A 26,726-nucleotide genomic window follows, 5' to 3' on the forward strand; every position below is an offset into this window, starting at 1 on the left:
CTAGTTCAATCTAGCTGTTGCCCTAATGCCTCCAGTGCATCATCGGTGTAGTTGATGAATCTCTGTTGATTGTAGTATATGTAGTTTATCCATTCAACATTTTTGCTTACCCCTATCACAGGTATGATAGCTTCCCAGTGAGCATCTCATGCGGTGTCAGGCATGTCATTCGATTAGTTTGCATGCGGTAACTCATCAATGTTAACGGTAAAGCATCGACCCAATTAAGTTTAGTGTCTGCACAAATTTTGTTTAGTTTGGCTTTCAGGGTTCCATTAATTCTCTCTACCATGCCCTGCGACTGAGGGTGGTATACACATCCAAATCTTTGCTTTATCCTCAGCGCCTGTAGCACCAGTTTGACCACTTTCTGGATAAAAGCCGAACCATTGTCTGAGCTAACTTCTGTATGTATTCCAAACCTAGGGATCACTTCATTTGTCAGAAATTTTACCACTGTCTTTGCCCCTTGATCTCTTGAAGGTACCACCTCCACCCATCTGCTAAATCGATTAATTACTACCAGCATGCATCTTTTCCCTCTCACTGTCTTTATAATGTCTACGTAATCGATCACTGGATGTTGAAATGGTCCTTCAGGTACAGGAATGTGACCTATTGGGGTTGTAATTCCCTTCCGAGCATTATTTTGTGCGCATACCTCGCACTGTGATAAGACAAAGTCCACTGAAGCCTGTAAATAAGGTGACCAAAAACCATCCTTCTTTATTTTCCTTATCACTTCCCACCTTGCACAATGGTCCATCCCATGCGCTTCTGAAATTAGAATCATCAGTAGAGGGGTGGGTGCTACCAACAAACCGTCTTTCGTGCTCCACAAGACTTCCTGGTTCTGCTTGGCCCCCCTTTTTCTCCACATTGTCTGTTCTGCCAAAGTTGCCTTACCTTGTATTTCAATTAGGTCCTCTACCTCAGGTTCTGGAGTTAAGCTTACCTGGGGGGCAACGACAGCTGATGTACACCCAGACGCTTTTCTGGCTGCCTCGTCCGCAGCTTGATTTCCCTTTGTTATTATATCATTTCCCTTTTTATGTGCCTGGCATTTTACTATAGCCAATGCTTTAGGTTTCATTATGGCTTTTATTAAGTCTAGAATTTGGTGACAATGTTGTGTGGGATCTCCATTACTCTTTTTAAAAACTCTTTGCTTCCACACTGCCCCGAACTAATGGCATACTCCATGAGCATATGCCGAATCAGTATAGATGTCTACTTTCTCACCTTCCATCGTTTCACACGCAGCTGTCAGGGCTTTGATTTCTGCTAGTTGGGCGGAACACGGTTGGGGAGAGGACTCCATCCTAACAATCCCTATAAGAGCCATCTACGACAGAACCTTTTTATCTGTATTCTCTAGTGGTTCTGACCGTAAATCTGCTCTCAATTTGGCAAATGCCATCGTCTTCCCTACACAATCATTGGGTTCGCCTTCATAGTCTAAAGGGACAAAATCGGCTATATTACTGGTAGTGCATCTCTGTATAGTTATGTCAGGAAATGTCAATAGCATCTGATACGCTGCTATCCTGGCTGGCGTCAGCACAAATTTACCTCTTTCCAGCAATTCTGCTACTTTGTGGTGTGTGTACAGAGTCACAGGATAGCCCAGGGTTACAGATGATGCCTTTCCATATGCATAGTACAGCGCCGCCAATCCCTAATAACAGGGTGGATACCCCTGAGCCACCTCATCAAGTCTCGTACTGTAGTATGCTATCGGCTGCTTTTCTTTTCCTGTGCCTGCCTCTTGTGTTAGAACTGCTGTGACATAACCCTCCTGTCGGTTGGATACATACAAATGAAAAATCTTCTCGTAGTCAGGCAAAGCTAATGCTGGTGCTGACTGCAATTCCTGCTTAATAGTATTGAAAGCTATCTCCGCCTCTCCATTCCACTGTAAGCCGTTCTTCAAATTTGTATGTCCTGCTTCTTTCATTATCTTTCTCAAAGGTGCCACAATCTCAGCATATTCTCCTATCCAATCTGAGCTGTACCCTGCCATTCCCAAAAACGTCATCATCTGCCCTACAGTCTGGGGTTTTGGGGCCTTAGTTATTGCCTCAATCTGATCTGGTGCTATCGACTTCACTCCCTTGGATATTACCCTGAATAAGTATTCCACTTGCTGCGTGCAAAATTGCAGTTTCTTTTTGGATACTTTATGTCCTCCATGCGCCAGCTTCTCTAACAGAGTTATAGTGTCCTGCTCACACTGTTCCTCGCTGTGGGAGCAAATCAACAGGTCATCCACATACTGTAACAATGTACTTTCCAATGGCATGCCCTCTAGGTCTGCCTTCAACAACTGATTAAAAACGTCTGGTGAATGTTTAAAACCTTGTGGCATTCTGGTATAGGGATACTGAGCACCTCTGTAAGTAAATGCAAACAGATACTGACACTGGTCGGCTAGAGGAATGCTGAAGAAAGCCGAACACAAATCGATCACTGAAAAGTAACTTGCTTCTGGTGGAACATTAGTCAAAAGCGTGTGTGGGTTGGGGACTACCGCTGGCCAGTCCTCTACCACATCATTTACCGCTCGCAAATCATGCACCAATCTCCACTTAGATTTATCTGCTTTTAAGACCGGCAGCAACGGGGTATTGCATGGACTGTTTGTTCTTTTAAGCACTCCTATTTCAAGCAACCCCTGCACTGTCGATGCTATTCCCTCTTCTGCTTCTGGTCTTAGTGGGTATTGTGGTCTCCTGGGTGGAATTGCTCCCCTTTTCAGCCTTATTTCCACTAGCTGTTTTTATTTTCCCTCCGTCCGTGTCATGCTGTGACCACAGCATAGACGGCAACTCATCTAACCTTTCATCTTTCTGCTGGCCTTTCCTTTCCCAGCAAGGGCATGTGTGATTGGGGAGTTATTTCGACCTCTCTCACTGTCCCTACCATATCTACACTTATCATTATTTTAATACAATCGTTGTCTTCTGATCTCCACACCTCTGGCGTGATTTTGCTCCACACTGTTACGGTTTCAGCACTCTTAACTAAAGGTCCTAAGTCTTTAGACTAATATCCCTTATTTACCAATAACGTTACGTGGGGCGCAGCCTCCGGTATCCTGTACCATTTTTCTAAAAAGGTGTTCCACTTAACTTGTAAAGCTGTCCCCTGCTTTCCAATTATCACAGTCCCCCTTCCAGGTGCTGTTGGGTACATACCTCCAGGTGCCATCTCTCCTCTAAACTCCCTGTTCTGAGTCTCGTCAAAAATCACTGTACAATGTAGCTCAGATTTGGGCATTACAGCCCTGGGTAATATAGCCTGCACGCCCTTTTTCCATTTTTCCCAGGTTTCCTGAATCTGATCTGCGATGTCTCCTATCCAAAAGACATTAGCCTTCTTGTCTTCTTGCACTATCAATTAAGCCCCTGCTCTTTTCACACTCAGCCCATTTCTGGTGCATTCTAATTTTAATTCCGGTTTCAATAAGGCATCTCTGCCTAACAAATTAATCGGAGTTCCTTGAAATACTAGCACCGGCAAAACAATTTCTTTATTTCCCATTCTCAACCGCACTGGAGCCGTGCACTGGGTCAACTGTGTTTTCCCCGAGAACCCTACCGTCTTAATAAACTTTCCTGACATGGGAAGGTGAAGGGCATACTGTGGCTGTACGCAAGTGTACGTGGCTCCAGTATCTATCATCATTGGTGTCAGTTGCCCTGCTAACATAACCTGAACAATGGGTTCCTCATCTGCCTCCCTTGTTATCATTGGGTAATGTCCCTTCCCACTCAAGTTCTTGGGGCACCCCTAATACCTCGCATAGGGGTCCACAGGTCCGCTTGGGCCTGTGGGGGCTGGTCCTTGGCTAAACTTTAGTTCCCTTCTTATCGGTTCCTACTGGTGTGTGACAGGCCATAGTATAAACGGACAATCTCTTCTCATGTGCCTGGCTGATTACATTCCCAGCACAATCTCTCTACCTCTCTTTCCCACTGTTTCCTCACTGGTCCCCTTTGCCCATAGCTCCTCTGTCCCCCTCCTTGGGACTTCCAGTCCTGTCTGGGCTGTTTGAATTTAGTCTGTCCCTGATAGGGCATTTGTGAGAATGCTCCCTCAAAGACATTTATTGGCATGGGGTTTTCCAGCCCTTGTCTTACAGTATGATCGGTCCCTCCATATAACAGTGTGTTGTCCAGTTCGATGGCTGTACTCGAACTGGTGGTTGCTGGCAGCATCTTTTTGTTTTTCTTTTTCCTTCTTTTTGAGTTCTTCGAGCTGCATTTGTATTAACTTTCTTTGCACCTCTTCCTGCTGCTTAGCCAACCTTCGTTTGTCTTTCCGGTATTTCTCAACCGCATGGACTACGTTGTCTCTAAATTCTTGTGGTCATTTACGTCAGCCCAACCACTTCCTCCAGTTTGGATTTTACTTGTGGAGGCATTGCATCCAAAATGCTATGTCGTAACAGTGAGGTCATAAATAAGATATTCTCCACCTCTTGCTCAGTCTCCAGTCTCCACCTTTTCAACTGGTTTTCTACGTAGGCTGCTGGGTTTTCAGTGTCTCCCAGTGGATCCCCTTTTAAGGCTTTGGGGTCCACTTTAGGTGGATAAAGCTTTCTGAGGGCCTGCCAGACCCTCTGCCTCACTCTGTCAAACCCATCTCCATCAGTTCTCGGGTCGTTCGAGTTTACTATGCCAGCCATTTCCATTAGTTCGTTAAATTTGGAGGTTCCCATCAACCTTATCAACAGTGCCTTCAAATCTCCCATAGCCAATAATCGTCGCGCTGTTTCTTCTTCGAAGGCTCTAATCCATTTCCCTGCTCCTTCATGTAAATTGGGCAGAGTGTTTTTCAGCCCTTCTAGGTACTGGGATCCCCAAGGGATATACTGCACTTGTCCTGATCCTTTAACTAACAACGGCATCATTCTTCCTCCTTCTTCCCACCTGCCCCGGCTCTCCTCCTCACCTGACTCCCCAACTGCCTCAGGGTATGTCTTTACTGCCTCCCACACAAATGTCTCCGGGGTCCTGCTCTTCCCTCGGTCTCCCTGTGGAGTCCTCCCTTTCTGTCTTGATTCAATACTTGGTTGGCCCCTAGAGTATTTTTCGCATCTCTCCTGGCAATCCCCTTTCAGTAACGTATCTAGCTCTCTCTCTACTTCCGCAAGTCGCTCCCCTACTGGCTCCTTCTGTCCTTCTAGGTTTCTGCCCCCTACCTCTTCCCCACAAATTCTCGTATCCTCTCTTTCCACTTAACACTTGCTCCTCCGATGAGTCACTTTCTTTTCTAGTCTGTTTATTTCTATGGTATAACCGATACTCCTCATACTCCTTTTCCTCTCTCAAGTATTTCATTCGTTCAATCCCTTCTTCCATTTCTCTCTGTACCTGTTCTATCTTTATCCTTTCTGCCAGTAACTCCTGCCATATCGCCGCTTTTTCCTTCCCGTATTGTTTTTTCTCCTCTTCATTATCCCAAACCTGTACTTCTCCCTGCATGTTTACTGTTCCCGTCAGCAGGGGGCACTGCTTAGGAGTTCCTTCCTCATTATAGGGAGGGGGGTTTTCTGTTTCTTTCGCATCCGGGTACGGAGCCGAAGCCAGCTTCTCACCGTACCCTTCCCTCTCTCTAACAGGCTGTTTCTCCAGCACCTTAGTGTTTTCCTCGCTTGTAAGCAATCCTCAGCCTCCTCAGCCTTTCCCCCTCCGTTCTGAAGAGTTTTAGCACTTCCACTTCTCGTTCTCTTTTTTGCCCTCTTTTCTTAGATTTATCTTTTGGTTTGTAATTTTTAATTAGTCCCTCCATTTCTTCGCACAAACTAACATCAAACGTTCCTTCTCTTGGCCACTTTGTGACCAGGTTTTTGGTTCTTTTTTCCCATTTTCCTGAAGATTTTGTGATCTCATTTTTAATTAACAGGAATTTTTTGCTCAGAATCTCTACTGCTGTTCCTTTACCTGTCATGTTATTCGCTCTTTTTAAGGTATTTCAGAGATTCACAGTTTGTTTACTGGATAATATTATTTACTCTAGTCTAACACCACGTGGACTTTGTCTTCATAGTCTAACACCACATGGTCTTTTTCTTAACTAAACTTACTGTAATTCTATGCCTAGTCTATTTTCCTTTCCCTGCCCTTTCAGCCCTTCGTTTCATATGAAGCGGTACCCACAGGAATTTACCAACACCTCGCCTGTGCAGACCCTTATCTCTTAAGGCGGTATCCACGAGGATTTTCTACTCTAATTCTATTCTATTTTCCTTTCCCTGCCCGTTCAGCCCTTCGTTTCATACGAAGCGGTACCCACAGGGATTTACCAACACCACGTGGAATTTTTCTTAACTTAACTTATTTGTACTGCAGCGTTCTTGATCAATCCTCTGAGCCTCCTCTGTTAACCCCCAATTCTACCAGATTCTTTGGACCGGAGAGACCATTCGGCAGTGGTTCCACACTTCTGAGACTCCAAGACCTCCCCAAAGCCAACAGAATTCTTAGTCCAAATTGTCGCGAAAAGCACTTACCTTTTGTTTGGGTGCATCCTTAATTCTGTTAGCCTTGTGGGGGTCCCTAGAGGACTGGAAAGCGTCCCCAATCTGCCGTTTCCTTTCCGCGGGTCTCTATCCGGTCCTGCCGCGGTCGCCTATTTGTCGCGGTTTCTCGTGCCCCACCAATGACCAAGAGATGTAGAAGATTCTTCAAGAAGGGTTAAACTTTAATTTGCAAATCAAAGCTGAGACAGTCATTAAGCTAATCGCTGATTGCCCCCTGTTCCTCGGACACAGCATATTTTATAGCAATCTCCTGGTCCAGTTGCATTAGCATATGTAATCGATCTATAGTTGCGTATTACACGTACCTCACGTACATCATGTCCCTATAGTTTCTACCCATTGACTTAATCATGTTCTAATCTACATCTTTTAGCTACCTCTCATTAACATACTATTGTCTTCTACATTCTTAGGATTTCAGTCTGCTACTAAATTGGGTACATGCATAGCAAATAGCAATCTCGGAACTGACCAATGATCTAATCTACATTTCTTTAGTTCTTTAGCTACCTCTCATTAACATACTATTGTCTTCTACATTCTTAAGTTTTCATTCTTCTACCCATGCATATCAAATAGCAGTTTCAATCAAATAGCAAGTTTCAAAACTGACTTCATAGCTTTGGTAAATTTATACTTCTATGCTCCAATAACAGCAAGGGAGATGAGGCTGAGTACAGAGCTATGGTGGAAATCTTTGTCACATGGTGTGAACAGAATCATCTGCAGCTTAATGTGAAAAAGACTAAGGAGCTGGTGGTGGACCTGAGGAGGGCTAAGGCACCGGTGACCCCTGTTTCCATCCAAGGGGTCACTGTGGACATGGTGGAAGATTACAAATACCTGGGGATACGAATTGACAATAAACTGGACTGCTCAAAGAACACTCAGGCTGTTTACAAGAAGGGTCGGAGCCGTCTCTATTTCCTGAGGAGACTGAGGTCCTTTGACATCTGCCAGACGATGGTGAGGATGTTCTACGAGTCTGCGGTGGCCAGTGCTATCATGTTTGCTGTTGTGTGCTGGGGCAGCAGGCTGAGGATAGCAGACACCAACAGAAACAACAAACTCATTTGTAAGGCCAGTGATGTTGTGGGGGTGGAACTGGACTCTCTGGCGGTGGTGTCTGAAAAGAGGATGCTGTCCAAGTTGCATGCCATCTTGGACAATGACTCCCATCCGCTCCCTAATGTACTGGATCGGCACAGGAGTACATTCAGCCAGAGACTCATTCCACCGAGATGGAACACTGAGCGTCACAGGAAGTCATTCCTGCCTGTGGCCATCAAACTTTACAACTCCTTCCTTGGAGTGTCAGACACCCTGAGCCAATAGGCTGGTCCTGGACTTATTTCCACTTGCAAAGATTAAATATTATTATTTAATTATTGATTGTTTTATATTGCTATATTTCTACACTATTCTTGGTTGGTGCGGCTGTAACGAAACTCAGTTTCCTTCAGGATCAATAAAGTACGTCTGTCTGTCTGTTCTACAGGTTCCACAGTGTTAAAATGAGAGAACAGTTGCTGTAGATTTTATCCGTCATCTTTACAAATCTACTTACGAATTATCACCGAAAGTGACTTGTCATGAGGGGTATCATCTTCAAATGAATGACCACATCACACCCAGGCAAGGGTTAACACATAAGTGGTCTCCACAGGATATCCCAAATCAGATCCACTCCTATGGGTTAAATGAGGTGACAACCACACATTCGATGTACGGTGAATGGATAATTAACCCACCCTTGCGGGCATAGGAAAGTTCTAAACAGTGACGCTTGGCCACTAGTTCCCTGGTTTCAATCCTTCCATTTTTCATCCGTCTCCGTCTGACTCTGAGTGTCTGTGTCCTCAGTTAAAACTAAACAAGCTACGAGCAATGTAAACAAGCTGCAAGTCAGACTGATTCACCTTCTTAATCTCTCTTAAAATGACAGTCCATGTCAAATGAAACCTAGGGATTCATAACAATGGCCACTCCCCAATATGAACTGACTTGTGTTCTAGTAGTTGGGATGACTGAGTGAATCCTTTTCCACAGATTGAGCAGGTGAACGGCTTCTCGCGAGTGTGAACTTGCTGATGTCTCTGTAGGTTGGATGACTGAGTGAATCCCTTCCCACAGTCTGAGCAGGTGAACAGCCTCTCCCCAGTATGAACTCGCTGATGTCTCTGAAGGGTGTAAGAGTGTGTGAATCTCTTCCCACATTCTGAGCTGGTGAATGGCTTCTCCCCAGTGTGAACTCGCTGATGACTATGTAGGTTGGATGAGTGAGCGAATCTCTTCCCACATTCTGAGCAGGTGAACGGCTTCTCCCCAGTGTGAACTGACTGGTGTGCCAGTAGGTGGGATGACTGAGTGAATCTCTTCCCACATTCTGAGCAGGTGAATGGCTTCTCCCCAGTGTGAACTCGCTGATGTCTCTGTAGGGTGTAAGAGTCAGTGAATCCCTTCCCACAGACTGAGCAGATGAACAGCTTCTCCCCAGTGTGAACTCGCTGATGTACCAGTAAGGTGAATGACTTAGTGAATTGTTTCCCACATTCTGAGCAGGAGAAAGGCCACTCCCCAGTGTGAACTTGCTGGTGTGCCAGTAGTTGGGATGACCGAGTGAATCCCTTCCCACACTCTGAGCAGGTGAATGGCCTCTCTCCAGTGTGAACTCGCTGATGAGTCAGTAGGGTGGATGGATCAGTGAATCTCTTCCCACAGACTGAGCAGGTGAACGGCTTCTCCCCAGTGTGAACTCGATGATGTCTCTGTAGTTGGGATGACTGAGAGAATCTCTTCCCACATTCTGAGCAGGTGAACGGCTTCTCCCCAGTGTGAACTCGCTGATGCTTCTGTAGGCTGGATGAATCACTGAATCTCTTCCCACATTCTGAGCAAGTGAACGGCTTCTCCCCAGTGTGAACTCGCTGATGCTTCTGTAGGCTGGATGAATCACTGAATCCCTTCCCACATTCTGAGCAAGTGAACGGCCTCTCCCCAGTGTGAACTCGCTGATGACTCTGTAGGTTGGAAGATTGAGTGAATCTCTTACCACAGTCTGAGCAGGTGAACGGCCTCTCCCCGGTGTGAACTCGCTGATGTCTCTGTAGGTGGGATGACTGAGTGAATCTCTTCCCACAGACTGAGCAGCTGAACGGCTTCTCCCTAGTGTGAACTCGCTGATGACTCTGCAGGTAGTATGACTGAATGAATCTCTTCCCACAGACTGAGCAGCTGAATGGCTTCTCCCCAGTGTGAACTCGCTGATGTACCAGTAAGGTGGATGAGCAAGTGAATCCTTTCCCACATTCTGAGCAGGTGAAAGGCCACTCCCCAGTGTGAATTTGCTGGTGTGCCAGTAGTTGGGATGACCAAGTGAATCCCTTCCCACATTCTGAGCAGGTGAATGGCCTCTCTCCAGTGTGAACTCGCTGATGACTCTGTAGGTTGGATGACTGAGTGAATCCCTTCCCACAGACTGAGCAGGTGAATGGCTTCTCCCCAGTGTGAACTCGCTGGTGACTGTGTAGGTGGGATGACTGAGTGAATCCCTTCCCACAGACTGAGCAGGTGAACAGCCTCTCCCCAGTGTGAACACGCTGGTGTGCCATTAGGTCAGATGACTGAGTGAATCCTTTCCCAGATATTCAGCAGATCACCAGCCTTTGCCCAGTGTGAACTGACTGGTGTGTCCGCAGGTGAGAAGACTGACTGAATACTTTCTCACACACAGAACAGGTGAATGGCCTTGCCCAGTGTGAACTTGCTGATGTACCTTCAATTGTGATAACCGAGTGAATCCATTCCCACTGTTTGAGCAGGTGAACAGCCTTTCTCCTGTGTAAAATGACGGGTTGCCAGTTGGACAAATGACCGAGTGAATCCCTCCCCACAGTTTGAGCAGGAAGGATGGTCGATTGAATCCCTTGCTCCACTTCTTAAATATCTGGACAGAGACAACAAAACTGGTGTGCCGTGTATGAACTTCCTGGAGACAAATTCCTTCTTGTTTTTAACCTGTAAAAAGATTTACAAAATCCATCAATGGGTGTAGGACAACATTTCAGATGAGATTACTTGAGTTACCAAGGTTTGATTTGGTATCACACTGTTACAGTGAGGTTCAACCCAAGTTGGACAGAGAAATCATCGCCTGACTGGGCAGAGTGCTGGTATCTGGAATGACCATCAATTCCCTGATGCTCTTCCTGTCTCTATAAGAATGGGGCATTTCTGTCATCTCCAATTTGTACCTTGGCGGAGTTGGACTCTCTCCATTGGTATTATTCCCTGTTCCTGCTGAGCAATATGGGTGCCTGGCCACACAGTAACAAAAACAGTCTCACACAATTAGTCTTTCTTCACATGCATCTGGGATTTTCTTTTATGTATTATTAACTTAAAGTGCCACAGTTTTAACGCCATATAAAAATTTCCTGTTGAGGTGAATGGTTGATCCACACAGCTGTTAAAAAGGCAGAGTGAATTTTTGTAATATTTCACATTCTTGTAGAAAATTACAACACAGAAACATGCCCTTTGGGCCATCTAGTCTGTGCTGAACTATTTAATCTGCCCACTCCCATACCCCTACCATGCAGGTACCTACATGAACCTCTGAAATGTTGAAATCGAGCTTGCATGCACCACTTGTGCTGGCTGCTCATTCCACACCCGGATGACCGTCTGTGTGAATAAGTTTCCCTTCATATACCCCTTAACATTTCACCTTTCACCCTTAACCCATGGCCTCTGGTTGTACTCCCCCCCCCCCCATCAATCAAATCTCCCCTCAATCTCCTACAGTCCAAGGAATAAAGTCCTGACCTGTTCAATCTTTCCTTATAACCCAAGTCCTCCAGACCTGGCAACATCCTTGTGAATTTTCTCTGAAATCTCTGAATCTCTTTTAAATCTTTCCTGTAGGTAGGTGACCAAAACTGCACTCAGTACTCCAAATTAGGCCTCACCAATGTCTTCTACAAATCAACATAACATCCATCAATTGCTGTCAGTACTTTTGTTCATGAAGGCCATTGGGCTAAAATCTTCCCTTCCGTCTCTATCTAACTGTGATACCACTTTCAGTGAATTAAGGACTTTCTTCTACAAGAGGTCCCTTTCTTCTACAACACTCCTCCGTGCCCGACCAGTCACTGTGAAAGACCTCCCTTGTAGGTCAGACCAAAGTGCAACAACTCACACTTGTCTGCATTAAATTCCTTTTTCCATTTCTCAAACCATTTTGCCAGCTGGTCCAGATCGCACTGCAAGTTTAAATGCTTTTTTGGCATTGACTAGATGGGACAAATAGCCTGTTTCTTTACTGAACTTCTCCATGTTTCTATGGCAAAGAAGCTGGCCAAACTTGTTTGGAAGGGAAAGGGTAGGAGTGACAATTGAGCAGCAGTGGATGGAGTTTCTGGAGCAATTCGAGACCTGAGTGATGCTACAGAAGTGGAAGCATTAGAAAGACAGGAGGACACACTGTGGCTAAAATGAGAAGCCAAAGCCAACGTAAATGTCAAAGAGAGGGCAAACAAAAGAACAAAAACTATTCAGAAGCTTTGAGAAGCCAAAAGAAGACAACAAAAAAATTCAGATGAGCTCAGTGCGTGGAATCATGATTTGTAGTCATTAATGGGTCTCGGTAGCACCCAACAGTCTGAGGCATTTAGAGGAACAAAATATACGAGGCTTCAATTTCTCTTCAAAAGCAAGGTTCCCTGGACCAGTCAACTTTCATTTTGGCAGGCACATACAAACTCTGCATCCTCAAAAATTCACATCTGAAGGCCTCCCACTTACAGGTACTCCTTTGCCAGGAAACAACCTGTCCCAAACCACACTTGTCAGATCCTTTCTGATACCTTCAAAATTGACCTTTCTCCAATTTAGAATCTCAACCCGTGGTCCAGACCACTCTTTTTCCATATTTACTTTGAATCTCATGGCATTATGATCACTAATTTCTGTCACCAGCCCTGATCAATTCCTAACAGCTTATTGCACACTTCTACATCAGGAATTCTACGTATTGATTACGGGCACATTTGACAAACTCTACCTCATCTAGTCCTTTACAGTTTAGGAGTCCCAGTCAATATATGGAAAGTTAAAATCACTTACTGAATCAACCTTTTTGTTTATTGGCATGGACTGCAATCTCTCTACAAATTTGTTCCTCTAAATCCCTCAGACTGTTGGCTGCAACCAAGTCCCAATATTGGTTACAATATCATAATTCCCTGTCCTGAGCTCATCTGGCTTTCCTACGATGCTTCTTGCATTGTGATATATACAGCTCAGCACATTCATCGCACCAGGCTCAACCATCTAACTGCTGAATCTATCTATGATCTGAATATCTGACTGGTGTCAAGGAAACAAACCCTCCATCATTGTCACAAAAACAAAGGAGCTGATTGTGGACGACGGGAGGAATGGAGACAGGATAACCCCTATTGACATCAATGGATCTGTTCCTCGTCATAAACATCACAAAGCACCTTACATTGTCTGTACATACCGGCTGTGTTGTGAAAAGAGCACAGCAGTACCTCTGTCACCTCAGATAGTTGAAAAAGTTGGGGATGGGGACCAAAATCCTGAGGACTTTCTACAGGGACACAATTGAGAGCACCCTGACTGGGTGCATCACTGCCTGGTATGGGAACTGTACTTCCCTTAATTGCAGGAAACTGCAGAGAGTGTTGCGGACAGCCCAGCACATCCGTAGTGGTGAACATTTATCAGTACATTTACACAGACAGGTGTATAAAAAGGGCCCAAAGGATATCAGGGACCAAATTCACCACAACCACAAACTGTTCCTGCTGCCACCATCCAGGAAATGGTACCACAGCAAAAGGACCAACAGGCTCCGGGACATCATCTTCCACCAGGCCATCAGACTGATTAATTCATGCTGATACAATTGCATTTCGATGTTATATTGACTGTCCTATGTACAAATGATCTATTATAAATTACTATAAATTACACATTGCACATTTAGATGGAGACATAACATAAAGATTTCTACTCCTCATGTTTATGAAGTATGTATCTAATAAAGTCAATTCAATTCAATTCACCCTCTCCATTATCTGTTTGGTCATTCTGGCTCCCATTCCCCTTACAGCTTATTTTAACCACATCACCTGCTCCACCCCCACTAGCACTAGCATGCCTTACCACTTGGATATCAGTCCCCTCTTGTTCTGTTCCCCTAACTAATGAATCCCCTATCACCCCTTTGACTTTTCTCTGTCAGGTAATCCCCTTCACCACCAGTTTCTAAAGTGGTCTACCTTTTGTTGTGTTTGATGGGCACAAGAGTACTCTGCAATGGCTATTTAACCTCATTCCCCTTCCTGACTCTCTCCCAGTTTCCTGTGTCCTGTACCTTGGGTGTAACTCACCTCTCTTCCTGTCATATCTATCACCCCCTCCAACTCCCGGATGATCCGGAATTCATCCATTTCAGGTTCCAACTCCTTAACGTGCAGGGTGCACATCTTGTAGGTGAGGACATCAGGGACACTGGAGGTCTCACCACCTTCCCACCAATGTCCCCTCTAATTTGTAATGACCAGTGTGCACATAAATCATGTACTGCGCACTTTTTTTTAACTCAGTGACATGTGCACAGTGAATTTTATACAGAGAGGTAATCGTTTTCACAGCTAGCAAATCACTGTTGATAAGTACTTTGATCTCCCCTGGGTTTGATCGAGTTCATCTGCACTCTCACACAACCTATGTAGCAGGCCTGTAGCGGGTAATGAAGGATTTTCTCACCAAAGCTTTTGCATATTGTCCATATGTGGTTTGCTTGCTAAATTATGCTTTAAAAAGTCAGATTTGCAAATATTACTCCAGTTCTTCCCACTTACAAATTCTCCAGCACCTCTTGCATTGCCACAATACACACAGGTAACACCAGTTTCTATATTGGGCATAAATATTTCCCCTGAACCCTCCTGACGAATTGAGGGTATACAAAAAATTCATTTTGAACCTGTGTAACCTCTGGCTAAAAGAATAATTGGGAGTGAATAGGAATTTTGAACTGAAGTGAACTCAGTCTTCAGCGTTTAGCTAAGACAGACTCATTACCAGTTCTCTGTGGCTTGCAGAGAGACACATTGAGAGCTGATAACATTATACATTGTATCCTCGTTTGAGTAAAGGGAGGAGGACTCACTGATAAGGACAGGAATGAACATCTGTTTGCAATTAAGTCAGGGCCTTGCAAAGGGAATAACTGATAAGGACTGGACAGTACATCCATCTATAATTAAAACCATTTAGCAAACTCTGTTATCCAAGTAATTAAATTTTGCACCAACACACTTAGTGGGCGTGCCAGTTCAAATAACATCTTGCAATATTAATGTATGGGATGTACTATGTATAAATATACGGCTGTAACCTAAGTCATTCGACTTGTCAGAAGGTGGCAGTGGTTACGTGCCTTCTCTTTGAACTGGGTCTCAAACTCCTGCAGGCATTTGAACGCACAATAAACCGTGGTGTCGATAAGAAGCTGGTCTCCTGAGTTTTATTCAGATTCAACTTTAACATTTGGCATCACGAACAGTATCCCAATATAGGGAGTGCCAAGCAGACGGGCTGAGTGAGTAGCTGGACCACTCTGGGGACTGCGGAAACCAAACGGGAGCCCAATGGGTATTTTAAATTTGTCACTCACCGTTAGTTCCTTTGGATGTACGGTGCCTCACCCAAGGCTGATCACATACCTTGACAGGATCAGGAAAGAATTTGTTGGGAGATTTGTATAAGGGGAGGCAAAATTTTACTAAGTGGCCAGGAGGCAGACATGCCAGGTAAATTCATCAATTAAGCAGGAGGTGCCAGCCGGGTAAATTTATCTCATTGTTAATTGAGCAGGAGGCTTTGTGCCTGATAAATTACTTAGAGACCATCGGTCAATTGCAGTCAATTGATACAAGTGGGTCAGCAGCAGCCCGACACAATTTGTGTGAGAGTTCTCCAGACAAGGAAAAATATTTGTGAATGTTGAGTGCAGTGCTGAATAAGAAATTGGGGAAGAAAATGTGGCCACGGATGGGGGAGGGTGCAGGAGCCTGGGTTATTACCTCATGAGAACAAGCAGTAAATTTGATTTGGAAAAAGAACTGAGGAAAGAAGTGGAAATTGTTGAAAAGGGAATGGAAGGAAAAGGCAGATGTAAAGCGAAACTTTGCCGGCTATGCAACTGGTGGCATAGTGGCTTCAGTGTTGGACTTCGAGGCGAGAGGTCCCGAATTCGAATCCAGCCGACTCCCTTGCACACTTTCATCTGTGCTGGGTTAGAGCTGGTGAACAAAACAACTCACCCAGCAGAAGGCAATGGCAAACTACTGCTGTAACTTGCCTTGTACATGATTTCCCAACACCACACAGTGGCGTGGAAGGAAATCCTCGGTTAACTGGAAAAAATTCCGGATGTGACATACCTTTAAAGTGGAACAGTATATTATCAGCAAGTTGGAGGAATAATGCATGTGATAAAGGGATAGAGTAGTGGTCACCAACCATTTTAAGCCCAAGATCCCCTACCTTGACATTAGTAAAATGCAAGATCGACCCAGATCAATTAGCTACACGCATGCACACCAGGGCAGAAAAGACCGGAAGTAAAACCACACAACCTGGAAGTAGAAATAATGTATAAACACTGGGGCACCCGCCCTTTTTTTGCACCGCAGACCGGTTTAATATTGACAATATTCTAGCGGACCGGCTGACGGGGACTGGGGTGGGTGGGGGTGTTAAACACGATAGGAATACAGTGATACTCGAAGCAGGTTCCTTATGTCCAGTCTATTCCGTAATTTAGTTTATGTGGCGCTCGGCACTTACCTTCTGTCCCGCGCTGCTCACGTTTTCTCTGCTGAGAAAACTCAACACGTTTGCATTTAAATGCAGGGTGCTTGGACTCGGGGTACCAAAACAGTTTTGAGGGCTTCATTGCCTCATTGGACAGCCTCCTGCCCGCCCGCCGCCAGATGCCTTGGCTTGGTTTGGTTGGTCGTGGGTCGGGTGAGAGGACAATGTCAGGGCCGGAGGTCCCCGTGCCGGGGCCGTGGCAGTCACAGAGTCACGAGCCCGCCCCCTCTTGTAGGACCTATCAGCCGACAAAAGTTTGTTTCAGTAGATGCCAACACAGATGCCTTGTGCAGAAAGGCACAGAGTCGACTGTACTTCCTTAGAAGGTTGGCATCATTCAATGTCTGCAGTGAGATGCTGAAGATGTTCTATAGGTCAGTTGTTGAGAGCGCCCTCTTCTTTGTGGTGGCGTGTTGGGGAGGAAGCATTAAGAAGAGGGACGCCTCAAGTCTTAATAAGCTGGTAAGGAAGGCGGGCTCTGTCGTGGGCAAAGTACTGGAGAGTTTAACATCGGTAGCTGAGCGAAGGGTGCTGGGTAGGCTACGGTCAATTATGGAAAACCCTGAACATCCTCTACATAGCACCATCCAGAGACAGAGAAGCAGTTTCAGCGACAGGTTACTATCAATGCAATGCTCCTCAGACAGGATGAAGAGGTCAATACTCCCCAATGCCATTAGGCTTTACAATTCAACTGCCAGGACTTAAGAACTTTTTTTTAAAGCTATTATTAATGCTTTTTGAGTTAGTGATTTAGATGCATATCATATTATTACTGAGATAAGTATTGTATGTAATTAGTTTTTGCTACAACAAGTGTATGGGACATTGGAAAAAAGATTGAATTTCCCCATGGGGATGAATAAAGTATCTATCTATCTATCACAGCACGGTAGCTGCTCTGATACCTATGAAACGCTGAGCCCGAATTAGGTCGTCTGCGAATACTTTAGCACCGGATTCCCCACGAACATTCAGTGTGCTAAACAGGTTTAGAGGCAGCACTCCAGGCCAGTAGTGACGGCACTTCCCACCGGCCGCCCGAGGCCAACTGGTGATCTCTGGCATGAGGGTGTCACTGCAGTTAGGTGACTGATGACCTCGCGTGCACTCAAGTTCAACAGTGGGCTGACAGTGAATGAGGAAAGGTGCAGCTGACTCATGTTGTTTCCTCGCGGCCCAGTGGTTGGGGACACTGTGTAGTTACACGCATGTAGAAAGAATGGAACTAAAACCCCACAACCCAGAATCAATCTTTCAACAGTATTTGTGTATTTATTTTGATACGTACCCGTGACACGTGACAGTGGTACCCTTGTCACGTGACTGGGGTTGAAGTTATACTGGACTTGAGGTAATGGTCTTGTGATGGTGGAGTGATGTCATTTTCCCGCCAGTAGAGGTCATGTGACAGGTTTTTTTTACAGGGTATAAAAGGAAGACCCACCCTGTCAGGTGGGGCAGTTCGTGGCTAGATTTGCCAAGATGACTTCATGTCACTGTGTGATTTAATGGGATGACGCAGTTTAGTTAAAAATGAAGTTTTATATAATGCCTAAAGTTTAAAAGGTCATCGCCAACAGTTTCTTTGCTGATGGAGAGTGAAGAAAAGTTTGGAAGATAAAAATCGAGGAGAATCGATTTTCGACGGTGGATTGGTCTCGACCTTATTTGATCCTCATTCGGAAGGATTTCGTTGACTATTCTCATGTTAGTCTCCGCTGGGAATAGCGGGAGATTGAGAATAGTGTGGAAGGAAGGTCAGTACCTTTAAGCCGTTATATTTAATAAAATTCGACGTGGGAAAGTTCGACGCCGGGGAATCGAAGGACATCGACGTGGAAGAGAATTTACATCACTTTAAAAAGTCTCTCCTTTTAAAAGTACTGTGAGCTTTTGAACTTTCGGCATATCGCTCTAAAGAACTGTTTTCTGTCGGCATACCGCTTTAAAGAACTGTTTTTTTTTTCAATACCGCTTTAAAGACTGTTTGGGACTGCAAAGCTATTAAGAACTGTTTGAGCAGCTGCCCAGCAGCTGAGTTCCGGTCATGTTTGAGTTTGTTTACTTTTGAGGGGGGGTTTGTTTTCAGTGTTTAATAAACGTGTTATTTGTTATAAAAACCCTTACCTAACTCATCTATATTTATTGTTGCCTGAATACGTAACATAATTATGGGGGCGACGTGCGGAATTGGATCGTTTGAGTTAAATGTTTTTTTAATTTTGAGTCGGTGTTTTGGTAACGGGGATTGCTCGATTCTTTTGTTTGATTGGCTTGTGAGTGGTATTCGGCAACGATGAATATTGATGAGTTTCTGGATTCGCCAGCCGCGGATTTGTTAGCGAAGGCGAAAAAAACTGAAGTATCTGAGATTGCTAAGAGATTGCAACTTAAAGGTATTTTGGCGACTGCATCAAAAGCTGTAATACAGAGAAAAATCGCATCACATTTTGTGGCTTCGGGTGATTTTGATGAATCGATTTTAGAATCGTTTCCAATAAGTGATCTGGAGATACAGTTGCAAATTGAACAAATGAGGTTGGAACAAAGTAAAGCAGAGTTGGAGCGTTATAAATTAGAATCTGACCAGAAAAAAAGAGAGTTTGAATATGCAATGGAGAATTTAAGGTCTGAGAATCAGTCTTCTGATTCTAGAAAACCGTTTGTTGCTAGCCAAGAAATTAAATTGGTCCCTCCATTTAGTGAAACAGAAGTGGAAAGATATTTTCAACATTTTGAAACTATTGCTCGGATGTCAGACTGCCCGAAAGATAAATGGTCAGTGTTGTTACAGAGTGTGATTAAAGGCAAGGCACAACAAGTTTACACAGCTTTAACTGCTGCGCAAGCACTTGATTATGATATTGTGAAAACAAATATTCTCAAATCATACGAATTAGTCCCAGAAGCGTATAGGGAAAGATTCAGAAGTTTGAAAAAGTCTGTGGAAAAGACTTATGTGGAATTTGCCTATGATAAAGCTATGTGTTTTGAGAGATGGGTTTCTTCTAAAAATGTAAATGAGGACTATGATACATTGAAAGAGCTGATTTTGATGGAGGAATTTAAAAGAAGCATTCCTGTTGAAGTAAGGACCTACTTAAATGAGAGGGATACTGATAAATTGCAGGACTGTGCGAGTTTAGCTGATGAGTATGTTTTAATCCATAAGAATAAATTTCCTCAGGGTAGAATTTTTAAGAGGAAAAATAATATGGAGACTCAAGGTAAATCAGAAATTAAATCAGAGGTTAATGAGAAAGGTAAGGAGGAAGGAAAACTTGTGAAGGAAAGACAGTTTGGTCTTATTTGTAACTATTGTAAGAAGCCTGGCCATGTAATAGCTAACTGTTTCAAATTGAAAAAGAAAGAGAAGGAAGCAGTTCCAGATGCTTGTGTGCAACATACTGAAGCACCTGTAAAGTTACAGGGTTTGGTAAACACAAATGAGGATTTGTTAGAGTCTGACCAAGTTAGAAAGGGATATGATCATTTTATAACTGAAGGGTTTGTATCCTTGAAAGAAGGATCTGCTCTGGTGCCAATAAAAATTCTTAGGGATACTGGAGCTTCTCAATCACTGATGTTAGATAGTGTGTTGAAGTTTAATGAAGAGAGTGATACTGGTGAGGTAAATTATATAAGAGGTGTTGGAAGTGATTTTATGCCTGTACATTTACATAAAGTAAATTTAAAGTCACGGTTAGTTACAGGATTTGTTAAAGTAGGATTACAGCATAGCTTACCTGTGAAGGGTATTTCTTTATTGTTAGGTAATGACTTGGCAGGTGGACAAGTTTTTCCTGAAGTGCATTTGACAATGGAGTCAGCGGAACCAGAGGTGAATTCTAACACAGATTCTTCCTGTGTTGTGACTAGAGCTATGGCTAAAAAAATTGATGTGCAGAATGAGGTTGTTACTCATGACTGTTCAACTCAGGATTTGAGTTTTGAGGATGTGTCAGAGACTTTCTTACCTTCGTTGTTTGAACAAGATTCTGGGAGTAAGTCTGACTATGAAGATTTATCTCTGTCTCGGAAGGAGATGATAGCAGAGCAGAATAGAGATCCTGAGATTATAAAATTAAGGGAACAAGCTTTACTAGGTAGTGAAATTGAGAAGGTGTCAGTAGGATATTACTTGGAAAAAGGAGTGTTGATGAGGAAGTGGAGGTCGCCTACAATTGTTGCAAGTGAGGAATGGAATGTTGCTTACCAGGTGGTTGTTCCTAAAGTTTATCGGAATGAGATTTTGACTTTAGCTCATAGTGTGCCTTTAGGTGGACAGCAAGGGGTAAGGAAAACTGTGGACAAGATTTTAAAACATTTTTACTGGCCTGGTTTAAGAAAAGATGTGGCGATGTTTTGTAAGACGTGCCATACTTGTCAAATTGTGGGTAAACCAAATCAGGTTACACCAGTAGCTCCATTACAACCTATTCCAGCATTCGGTGAACCGTTTTCTAAAGTTATTGTAGATTGTGTTGGTCCATTACCAAAGACAAAAACTGGTTATCAGTATTTGTTGACTATCATGTGTACTTCGTCTAGGTTTCCAGAGGCAGTACCACTTAGGAATATAAAAGCTAAAACTGTGACGAAGGCTCTTATAAAATTCTTTACTTATTTTGGATTGCCTAAGGAAATACAAACTGATCAAGGCAGTAATTTTATGTCTGGATTGTTTCAACAGATAGTTTATAAATTGGGAGCTAAGCAAATCACTTCGTCTGCATACCATCCAGAATCGCAAGGGGCCTTGGAGAGGTTTCATTCTACTCTCAAGAATATGATTAGGACATATTGTGTGGAAAATGAAAGTGACTGGGATGAGAGTATAAACTTACTTTTATTTGCAGTAAGGGAATCGGTACAGGAATCTTTAGGTTTTAGTCCATTTGAACTTGTGTTTGGGCATAGAGTTAGAGGACCTTTAGCTTTATTGAAGGAACAGTGGATTAGTAAGGAAGTGCATACTAATTTGTTGGACTATGTTTTGAAATTTAAGGACAGGTTACATAAAGCTTGTAGCTTAGCCAAGGAAAATTTGAAGTTGGCTCAGGAGAAAATGAAGACTTGGTATGATAAGGAAGCTAGGATGAGGATGTTTAAGCCTGGAGATAAGGTGTTGGTTCTTTTCCCAGTGCAGACAAATCCTTTACAAGCTAGATTTCATGGACCTTATGAAATTGTGTCTAGAGTTAATGATGTGGATTATGTAATAAAAACTCCAGATCGTAGAAGGTCAACACAACTTTGCCACATAAATATGATTAAACCATATTTTGAGAAACAATCTGATACTGTGACTGTTGTGGTTAGTGAGAATGAGTTGGATTTAACTGGGAACATGATAGATGATTCATCTGACTTTCATTCTAAATCTGACATTGTTTCTGTTAGGTTACCTAATTCGACCATTCTGGAAAATATGGATGAGAAATTAGCACATTTACAGCTAGAGCAGAAACAGCAGAAGAAGGAATTGATTTTTAAGTATAAGGATTTGTTTCCAGATGTTCCGAGAAGGACTACTATAGCTTCACATGATGTAGATGTTGGAGATGCCAAACCTATTAAACAACATCCATATAGGATGAACATGGAAAAATGTGAACTTGCTGAGAGGGAAATTGAATACATGTTAGAGAATGATATTATTAGACATTCTAACTCGAATTGGAGTTCGCCATGTGTTATGGTGCCAAAACCTGATGGTAGTATTAGGTTTTGTACGGACTATAGGAAGGTGAATGCTGTAACGAAAACAGATGCATATCCAATTCCTAGAGTAGATGATTGTGTAGATAAGGTTGGAAAAGCAAAGTTCCTTACAAAGATTGATTTATTGAAAGGGTATTGGTGTGTTCCATTAACGGACAGAGGTAGAGAGATTTCTGCATTTGTAACTCCATCTGGGTTATATGAGTATAATGTTCTTCCATTTGGGATGAAGAATGCCCCAGGTACTTTCCAGAGGATGATTAATTCTGTGATTCAGGGATTGAAAGATGCTGATGCTTATATTGATGATTTAGTGACAGGAAATGATACTTGGGAAGCACACATAATTGTGGTGGAGAAATTGTTTGAAAAGCTTTCAAAAGCTAACTTGACTATTAATTTAGCCAAGAGTGAATTTGGACATACCACTGTGACTTACCTTGGTTATGTTGTAGGTCAAGGTAAGGTAGCTCCTGTTCAGGCAAAAGTTCAGGCAATTTTAGAGATTCCCACTCCGATGGGGAAAAGAACTCTCAGAAGATTTTTGGGAATGGTAGGATATTATCGAAAATTTTGTAAGAATTTTGCTAATGTTGCCCTTCCATTAACTAACCTTCTGCAGAAGAATGTGAAGTTTGTGTGGACAGTGCCTTGTCAGGAAGCATTTGAAAAATTGAAAACAATGATATGTCAACAACCTGTGCTTAAGGCACCTAACTTTGAAAAACCTTTTTCATTAGCTGTAGATGCTAGTGATGAAGCTGCGGGAGCAGTGTTGATGCAAAGGAATGAGGATGATGAGGTTGATCATCCAGTAGCATACTTTTCTAAGAATTTTAATAAGCATCAAAGAAACTATTCAACAATAGAGAAATAATTGTTATCTCTTGTTTTAGCTTTGGAATATTTTGAGGTATATGTTGGTACAACTCAAAAACCACTTATTGTTTACACTGATCATAATCCGTTAGTTTTTCTGAGTAAGATGAAAAACAAAAACAGAAGATTGTTAAATTGGAGTTTGATGTTACAAGAGTACAATATTGTGATAACTCATATTAAAGGTAAAGATAATGTGCTGCTGATTGTCTATATCGATGTTGAATGTACAATGTAATTTTTTTTTGGAGTGGTTTTTTTATTGTAACACTCCTACTGTATTGTATATTGTGTATGTTATATGATTTATACATTTGGTTTTTCTTGTAAGTTATTGTTAAAAATTTTTGTTCTTGACAGACCAAAAATGTTTTTTTTTGGAGGGAGGTGTTACGTACCCGTGACACGTGACAGTGGTACCCTTGTCACATGACTGGGGTTGAAGTTATACTGGACTTGAGGTAATGGTCTTGTGATGGTGGAGTGATGTCATTTTCCCGCCAGTAGAGGTCATGTGACAGGTTTTTTTTACAGGGTATAAAAGGAAGACCCACCCTGTCAGGTGGGGCAGTTCGTGGCTAGATTTGCCAAGATGACTTCATGTCACTGTGTGATTTAATGGGATGACGCAGTTTAGTTAAAAATGAAGTTTTATATAATGCCTAAAGTTTAAAAGGTCATCGCCAACAGTTTCTTTGCTGATGGAGAGTGAAGAAAAGTTTGGAAGATAAAAATCGAGGAGAATCGATTTTCGACGGTGGATTGGTCTCGACCTTATTTGATCCTCATTCGGAAGGATTTCGTTGACTATTCTCATGTTAGTCTCCGCTGGGAATAGCGGGAGATTGAGAATAGTGTGGAAGGAAGGTCAGTACCTTTAAGCCATTATATTTAATAAAATTCGACGTGGGAAAGTTCGACGCCGGGGAATCGAAGGACATCGACGTGGAAGAGAATTTACATCGCTTTAAAAAGTCTCTCCTTTTAAAAGTACTGTGAGCTTTTGAACTTTCGGCATATCGCTCTAAAAAACTGTTTTCTTTCGGCATACCGCTTTAAAGAACTGTTTTTTTTCAATACCGCTTTAAAGACTGTTTGGGACTGCAAAGCTATTAAGAACTGTTTGAGCAGCTGCCCAGCAGCTGAGTTCCGATCATGTTTGAGTTTGTTTACTTTTGAGGGGGGTTTGTTTTCAGTGTTTAATAAACATGTTATTTGTTATAAAAACCCTTGCCTAACTCATATATATTTATTGTTGCCTGAATACGTAACAATTTTTCTTTTTTTTTTTCGGGATCTACTGGGAAAGTCTCAAAGGTAGACGAGTCGATCGCAATCGACAGGTTGGCGACCACTAGGATAGAGGTAAGTACTGCAGAAGGAACACCAAAGGTTGGGAGACGTTAAAAACAGAGTGTGAATGGATGGGCGCCGAAAATGACAGCAGGAAAAACAACGTAAGCAAACCAAGGCCGGTCTACATAGGAGAGAAGGGCAGGAATGTCAGTCTAAAGTTAGAACTGATAGGGAAACACAGGATCCCGAACCCGTGTCTGGCATATCGACCCTGTATGAGTTTTGTAGCCTGCTAAAGCACTTTTGCAGGAGACCAAGCCTTTAATGATGGGAATCTGTCCCCCCAATTTAATGCCCTACTGCTCCAATGCTTACCAACTAAGTTAGCCAACATCATTAACAAATAATATGGATTGGCCTGACAATGACCAAAATCGAATGCAATGAGCTTTGACATATCATTGGAACAGGGCTTTCGAATGCCAATCAACCCCGAAGAGAACTAATATTACAGGTGAATGGAGACTGCCTCTGTCTGTTGATAGAGTAGCACTAATTCTGTGCTGCTCTTAGTTTTCTCTCCCGCTCACAGCTTAAATTTTGAATTTCAAATTTTTAAATTGCTGATTCTTGAAGGGGAGTGATATGTCTATGTCTACGAGAAGTGGGAAGAATCTGCATGAATCTACTGACAAAGGTAATGAAAAAGGAAAGACGCCGAAGGAAAGATCTGATGAAATGCCATCATGGGCTGAAGATATCGTTCGGACACTGAAATCAATTCAAGATCAGAATAAGGCAATTAAAGATCAACTGGAGAAGAATATAATGAAATGAACTTATTTCTGGGAAAGCTTAAAGATATGGAAACTCAAGTTTCTAATCATGACGAGGAATTGACGTCAACTAAGCAAAAACTGTCTGAAACTACAACCCGTTTGGAAAAATATCGTTAATAAGATTATTGATTTGCAAACTAAGTCTCGCAGAAACAACATACGAATCGTTGGATTGCAGTAAGGAGCTGAAAATGGAGACTTAATGGTTTACTTTGGTAAGCGCTTTCATGATCTATTTCTGACTATTTCATCACAGCTACCTGCTATTGAAAGAGCACACAGGCTGTCCACTTCGAAATTTAAAGACTCAACCAAACCAAGATTTATTTTGGCTTGTTTTCATCACTTTAAAATTAAAGATCAAATAATGCGACAGGCAAGAAAACAGAGTTTTCAGATTCAATGAGTCTGAGCTCCGTTTTTATGAAGATTATCCAAAAGAAGTAATGGAACAAAGAGCAAGATTTGCTTTGGTAATGAACCAAGCATATGATAAGAAACGATTTCCCTCTTTGAGTTACCCGACAAGAATGAAAGTTTTTCCTCCTAATTCTTCCCCATGTACTTTCTTTGACCCAAAAGTCGAGCTGGATTTTGTCCAGGCTATACCTGTCACCGCCACTGACGTTACTACTGAATGAACTATCTGAAAAGCTGTTTGATTATCTGTATATTACTCACACTACGAAAAGAAGATATATGAAGGCTATTTGGATATTTCATTGACAGATTAATAAAAGAAGAAAACCTGCTCATCATTACATCCTATTGGATTTTTTTTGGAAAGAAGATTTACGGATCAAGTTTGACTGTTTAAATGGTTAATTACATACTTGACTGAGAAAAGAGGATAAAAGGATTTGTTCCTTTTATCTAATATTTGGATTGATTTTTTTGTTGTTTCTTGAATTACTAACTGGCAGTTTTTTCTACCAACTGGGTTTCTTTTTATATATTTATCTGGGAGGTTTAAGTTACTATGATTTTACTAATTAATATTTCCATCTATTTAGTTCAGTTAAGTATACTATTAACTTTTTAAAATATGTTTTATTATAGCACCCTATAACTGAATTTAAACTTTTCTTAGGGATTTAAATCTAAACTTAAGATGGTGCTGGTTTTTCTTTCTAAGATATTATATTATTTTGGTTCTTTTTCTGTTTAACACCTGATAGAATGTAAACACTCTCCTTTGTTGAGACTTTACTGTCTTTCTTGCAAGGTCATTTTATATATTTTATGTACTGGCTGGGGGGAGGCAGAGACGAGACCAACAGATTGGCCCATGTCTTCGCATCTATCTTAGTTCACTTGCCTTTTTTTCAGGCTTTTGGGAGGGTGGGTGTGTTTAGAGTTAGGAGTTTTTTCCCATTGGGTGGTTCCGGAGCATGCGTGTTTTCTATATGGCTTTATTCTTCATCACTGCCATCTTTGATAATCCCGTATTGGTATGTGTTCTACGCATGTATAAAGTAAATTAGAATAAAATTATAGTACGGCAGTTAAATGGATTAATG

At 42.5% G+C, this 26,726-nt stretch overlaps 1 protein-coding gene and 1 long non-coding RNA gene across 2 annotated transcripts in view; one reads left to right on the top strand and one right to left on the bottom strand.

The window, feature by feature from the left end:
- Positions 1-26,726, top strand: part of LOC140721276 (uncharacterized) — a 133,707-nt gene that overhangs the window by 34,778 nt on the left and 72,203 nt on the right. The gene's annotated exons all lie outside the window — the stretch shown is intronic.
- The window catches only part of LOC140721284 (uncharacterized), a 29,146-nt gene continuing 12,592 nt past the window's right edge, over positions 10,173-26,726 (bottom strand). The window contains exon 3 of the long non-coding RNA XR_012097357.1: positions 10,173-10,564. This is a non-coding gene — a long non-coding RNA (uncharacterized lncRNA). The remainder of the gene's footprint in view (positions 10,565-26,726) is intronic.

Source organism: Hemitrygon akajei, unplaced genomic scaffold, assembly GCF_048418815.1.
Source record: "Hemitrygon akajei unplaced genomic scaffold, sHemAka1.3 Scf000053, whole genome shotgun sequence".
Lineage (NCBI taxonomy): Eukaryota > Metazoa > Chordata > Chondrichthyes > Myliobatiformes > Dasyatidae > Hemitrygon > Hemitrygon akajei.